The 6,476-nt window shown below is 42.5% G+C and overlaps 1 protein-coding gene across 3 annotated transcripts in view; it reads right to left on the reverse strand.

Annotated features, from left to right (window-relative positions):
* LOC306931690 (pleckstrin homology domain-containing family A member 1-like) overlaps positions 1 to 5,793 on the reverse strand; it is a 31,029-nt gene extending 25,236 nt beyond the window's left edge. Inside the window, exon 1 of one of the 3 annotated variants that reach the window (XM_079513238.1) lies at positions 5,540 to 5,787. The gene's annotated coding sequence lies outside the window, so the exon portion shown is untranslated. Of the gene's footprint in view, positions 1 to 5,539 lie in introns of all 3 variants that reach the window. The other 2 variants (XM_079513237.1, XM_079513239.1) reach the window with 2 other exon arrangements.
* Between the last annotated feature and the right edge of the window lie 683 nt (positions 5,794 to 6,476).

A 6,476-nucleotide genomic window follows, 5' to 3' on the forward strand; every position in this document is an offset into this window, starting at 1 on the left:
AAATGAGGAGTTTCAGTGTTCGTTGTGGCGAGCTCTGCCAGCTTCCTCCCACCCTCTTTCTCTACCCCTCTCTCTGGTCTCTCTGCCACCTGGAGCTCACCACAGCACGGCTTGGCAGGCGATCATGTGACACAAAACCACAACCCCGCCTTTAGCCCTTTATATCGCCTACTCTGTCTGCAGCTCTTCTGTCTTCTCCCCCTCTCTCTAACATCTCCTCTACCCTCCCTCCCTTTTTTGTTCTCCTCTCTCTTACACCGTTCTGTCTGCTATATCTCCTCCCTCTTTCCGCTCACTCTCCTCCTATTTGGCGAGCCTCTGGCCAGCCCCCACCATCCCCCTCCCTCCTCCACAGCTGAGAGCAACTTGAGCGTGGCCTAGAAAGAGAGAGAATTTATATCTATCTATCTATATATTTATATCTATATCTATATCTCTCTATATCTATATATATATATATATATAATCTCTCACACAGGAGCTGAACCGTGTTTCACACGAAGCGAAAACATGCGCAGAGGAGATGGCTGGCAGGGACTGGGCAATATTTAACCTGCTGAGAAGCGACAATACACACACCTCACAGAGCAGCTACCCACTGGAAATCCATATAATAGTAAATGATTAATGTGTGTGTGTGTGTGAGAATCTCTCTCAGTGTGAAACCAGCGTGGGTGGGCGTAGCAACATTGTGAGCATACTGTTACATCAGCCCTGTTTCAGCGGTTGTCATTTTGAAGTCAGTCTAAAAAAAATGACGCTTTGGAAAAAGAAAGGACATTATCAGCCTTGTGTGGGAGGGAAGGGGGCAAAGCCGGGACAAAAGGCCTGCTTGTTGTGGATCGACTCAGGCCTGAGAGAGTCACTGTAGGCCTGTATCTTCCCAAGTCGTCCCATAATATGAGATACAAATGAGCACATACACATTTATATGCACACGGGTATTCAAAAAAGCAGCAACAGTATCAAAGTTGACTTTGTGACCAGTCCGCTAAACAAACAATTATGCGAGTCCGAGAGGTGGCTTGGTAGCATTTGGTCATTTTGTACCAGAGTTCCTTTAACTTCCTTATATGGTGTTCCTTTGCTGATGCACAACCAAGACCCTAGAGCTACACTGAAGCCTAGACAGTAAAAATCCTGTTAATGAAATGCTTGAGTACAAAAATTTAACTAAATGCATGGACCAATCATCCAATTGTACTACACTCTCACTCTGGATGAAATAACACTGAGAATATAATTGTGCAGGGTTTCAATGTAGTAAGGCCAATTTATTTTATAGCCATCTTTTCGCCACAGTCTTGTGTCAAAATAATACAGGCTATAAACGCAATGACATGTCGCATCAAGTCCTGCGCCCAACAAATGTCTACTCAAACCCTTTGATTTAGCAGATGCTATTGCAGCTATTCCATGACAGACAAGATTGTGTGTGTGTGCAGAAGAGAGGGAATGGAATGAACAGCCTGATGTTCCAGTGCTACGAGACTAGCAGAAGACAGTTGGACAGACTGTGAGAGCACAGCAGCAGGTTAAAGGTCAGGCTGAAGAGAAGGTCAGAAGAGGGCATGTAGCGCTCACTGACTAGGAGCTGTCTTCCTATTCCTAACTCAAACACGGCTCCAAAAACTCTCACTCTTTCCAGATTGAAGGAAGGCTTTGTCCACCATCACACAACAGCCATTTGGTCACACAGAGCAGGTCATAAACAGTACAAAAGGGGTGGTGGTGTGGGAGGGCAGGACAACACCACAGTGGATGGATGCTCATGTTTCTTCATTTATGGACCTGTGTCTGTCTGTCAACAGAGACCAATGTGACGTCTGTAAACAGATAAAATACTCTATGACACACTGTACTAGTATTAGATTTGCTTCCTTAGATGAACACTTAAAGTCCATTCCACTCACATATATGTCATTGCCAAGCGCCCAAGCCACATTTTTTGGTTCACTCAACTCAACATCCTGGTATGTGCAAGATTTACAACAAATGCATGACTTTTTAATCCACTTGAGAACAAACAAGTGAGCAAATCTGAGCGAGCCATTAGTCGATCGAGTGCCCACGCTGAGCAGCTGATCGCCTCGCCCTCACGCATCGCCAAACGCGCCATCCAATGCAATTTGGCAAGCTGTGGTGGACACTGGACGGAATAGGGTATCACATGAAGCAAAATGAGTGCTCCCTCCATGCATTACCTGCTCCCTGCATGTGTCTCTCAACCGGGTTTAGGCTTGGCAATGGGATACACAGATTTCACTCATATCCAGCTTCATCTGCTACCACCACCACCACCACCACCACACATTACTCATACGCAGGGATTGGGAATATGGCAATTTTACTGTCTGGATTACAATTTATCTAGTTACTCATTATTAACCAGGCAGCCAAACTTCCAAATGATGGTTGGTGTCAGCAGCCCCCTGAAAAAGTGCCATCACTTTTTCAGGGGGCTGCTGACACCAACCATCATTTGGAAGTGTCAGCAGTGTTAGCTTACCAGCCAGAAGTATTTGGCTGGTTACTGGTGTTAACTGTCCACACTGGAGCCAAGCGAGGGAGGGACAAAATAGTGTGAAAGCAGGAAGAGAGTACAAATCATCTACAAGATAATCTACAAGAGAAAGTTGCGAAGTAAAGAATAACCTAATTATTCTTAGCTCACTACTTGTACGACACCTGAATATCCTTCAGGATCAATAAAGGTATACATACAGCTTTTATCTATTCTACGTCCGAGTATAGACATGGTAACGCCCCGCCTGCCTCCGATTGGCCTACCGACACTGCCCGTCTTGCCTGTCCTCCGAGATGCAAGGGTACTCCGTGGTGGGAAATAATACAAGTACAAGAGAATGGCAACACGTGACAGTAACTTGTAACTTTAATTTTTGTAGAAGAGGCAAACTAATATTGTTTGTGCCGTTTGCTTTGATCGAATTATAATTGATTGAACACGTATGTACTATGATTTTATTTGGCTGTGTTCTAAATTAAAGTGTTAGTGTTGATTATCGTGTATCAATCTAATTATAGTAAACTAATACTATTACACTAAAAAAAGATAAAGATCAAGGGAAAAGAGACCTTTTTACAGTACAATAATGTTTCAAGTTTACACATGTATACAAATAAACAGGCCAACGGAATAAACAATATTAGATTGCCTCTTCTACAAAAATAAAAGTCACTGTCGTGCGTGCCAAGCTGTCATTCTCGTACTTGTATTATTTATGTATTTCCCACCACGGATTAACCTCGCGGCAGACTATCCAGAATGTATCTTCCACCTCGGAGGAAACTCTGGTAAGGTCGGCAGTGTTGGTTGGCCAATCAGAGGCAGGATATACGCATACATACAGTAGTCATCGCAGTGATGCAAAATAGCCTACATCCTATGACTCACTAAATTACTGTATCAATTCAGTACAGTTTACAGTAATGTACTCTAACATTGTTGAAGTAGGACTCATAAAATGTCCCTGGAGAGCTGGGACCCATCTAAAAGACCACCCCCCCTGGGTCCTGGGACCCATTACATTGAATACGTATTTACATTACTGGTTACTAGTATCTAAGTTTTGAAATAGCCAACGCGAAAGTCCACATTGTGTCTACTTTATTCATCTCCACCATATTCCTTCCTCCGTGTCTTATGCCTACATTACGCAAAAGAAAGAATATAGGTCATTACACACTGGCGAATTAGCGACGCGAATTATTCGTGCGAATAATTCGCCTTTTTTTAAAACCAATTGAAGTCAATGCAAGCTTCCACATCAGTGGCGAATGTGCGAATGTGCGAAAATGCGACCGTTCTCGCTCTTTATTTGTTCGCTCCGGTGTTCGCTCCGGTGTCGAATTTTTAATTCGCGTCGCTAATTCGCCAGTGTGTAATGACCTTAAGTCTGCACACCGCTTTGAAAGCTCCCCAAAAACTTTATTTACCAAGGCGGGTAAACGTTTCGGCCTCTGTGGCCTTCGTCAGGTCTATTGGGAGGCCGAAACGTTGTGTTTTTTTCCCCGCCTTGATAAATAAAGTTTTTTGGGATCTTTCAAAACGGTGTGCAGACTTATTCTTTCTTTTGCAGTTTGTTCCTTTTGTTCGAGCACCTGTTGAATTAGCCTGGGATGTGCGTGCACCTCCTGACCACTTATGCCTACATTACTAAACAGGTAAATGAGTGAAATTAGACAAACAGGACAGACGACGTGACGTCACCAGGCAGGCGCCCCTAGGTAAGCGAGTTCACTGTGAGGGAGGCCCTCATAGTGACAAGCCCTGTCATGCTGCTCCTGGCATGGAATCTCTCTCTCCTTCACTCCCTCAACCAACACAAACACATTCGTTCTTCTAGCGACCACATCTGACTAAGCTAACCTCTGACTTAAAGTCTGTTTAACTTATCTATCAATTCACATCTATGTCATGCCAAAGCTACCACATTACACATACAAACAGATTTGTGACAAATAAGAAAAGCACTGAGCTTATAACTCAACCAGGCACAGGAAAATTCTCAGTGTTAACGTCATAACTGAAAATGTACTACAAATGTAAAGAAATTGAACTATTCGTAACTATTCAAGGTTTTTTTTTTAGTCTGATTCTGTGAGCTCAATAATTAATTCAAACAGCCGCATATCTGTCCAGAGCAGAAAGGATCAACTCCAGCCTGGAGTGCAGGCAGGACTTCTTCAGGTCTGTCAGTTCAAGACCCTTCTGGACAATTTCTGGCTCATAGATGTGCAAACCAGCCAGGCCTGTACGTTTAGGGGTGTTCTACAGTGACAGTCACGTTTCACAATGAGGCCTGATACCGTCTTGTAAGGCAGCACCATGGTACAGTAGGTTTATTACACATTAAGAAATCCCTACGAATTAAGACACGACAATTTGCTCCCAACGTCGACACTAATACTATTTATAACGTTATAAATTCAAACTTCCAAATGACCCACTGGATAACTTGGCTAACGTTAGTATTTTCCAGTAGACTACCGTAGTTAGTAACGTTAATATCAGGGCAACACGAAAGATTATCAAACGAGACACACACACACACACCACTGTTAGCAGCATCAAATAGCTTTACTTCAGCCATTGTACAGAACCATTTGGTCGTTCATCGGACTAAATTGGTACTGTACCAGGGTTATAGCTTTAGCTTAAACACCTAGCTTACGCTATAGCCTGCACTCCGTTTACCAGCTCTACTTAATGTTCTAACCAAAGAAATTAAAGCTCAATAACAATGGACTTGTCAGTCAGAAATTCTGAATATATCTAATGTCTAACGTTGTGCTTGTTGCACTGTAGTGAACGTTACAAACATGGCCACCTGGTTAGCATTAAGCTAACCTGCCTGCATCTGCCTGGTAGACAAGTTTTGTCCTAGCTACAAACCAAAGCTATCTACTAGCTCGTCGATCGTTGACAAAGTGAGTTGTTATTTTGACCATTTAATGTATCCTAATACATCCTCAAACAGAACGAGATCATTTATGTATGTGTTTCCAACCAACTTACCCCGTTGTCTTCTCGATCGATGGTTTGGTTTGTGTTGCTGAGTCTCCCTGTGCCTCAGCCCATCTCCACTCCTAATCCACTATATTATACTACAGTGTGAGACTGTGAGTGGCAGACACAGTGCCAGTGCCTCTCTCTATCTCTCTCTTCAATTCAGGAGCTTTATTGGCATGATCATAAAACATACGTTTGTATACAAAGCAAAAGTGGAACAAAATAATCAAGATAAAACAATGCATGTACAAATACAGGGCTTGACATTAGCCTTGTCCGCTTGTCTGGGACAAGTAATAAATCTTCCCGGACAAGTGCATCAAAATTTGACTTTGTTTTGCTTTTTCTGTGACGCTCCTACCAGCCAACAATATTATCTGGCATTATTGTCTGGCTTTCCTAATAATCACCTTTGTATTCCAAATACACAGCCATAGATCGATCATATCAGAGTAGATAGCAGTAGTTGGCATTTAAACTTTTAGCACTGGGTGTGTACTCACTCAGTAATTCATTCTTTGATTAAGACTTTGATTCAGATATTGTCCTAGTTTTATATCCATTTGAAAGTTCTGGCAGAAAATGTTATATGTGGACCCTCTTGTAAACAAGTGTAATGCTTTATGGTGTCGTCCATTCACAGTTAACAGTTTTTGTATTGAGTTATGCTTGGAATGTAGGCCTACTATAATTCTGCAAACTATTAATAAATACTTCAATCAATATAAAATATTGCCACTTTTACACAAGGAAAAGCTAGACTGGAAATATGAAAACTTCCTTTGGGAACAGTCGATGTTCCCAAAGGAACAAACATATGGTGCACACAATTGACAGGTGTTGCGAATCTTGCGATTTTTGTGTACACCATACATTTAAGTGCTTCCTAATTGGAGGTTTTGATGTGCTCAGTCCTGCACTCATTCCGGGGCCAGGCACCTCG

The sequence above is a fragment of the Electrona antarctica genome (assembly GCF_951216825.1).
Source record: "Electrona antarctica genome assembly, chromosome: 10".
In the NCBI taxonomy this organism is placed as follows: Eukaryota; Metazoa; Chordata; class Actinopteri; order Myctophiformes; family Myctophidae; genus Electrona; species Electrona antarctica.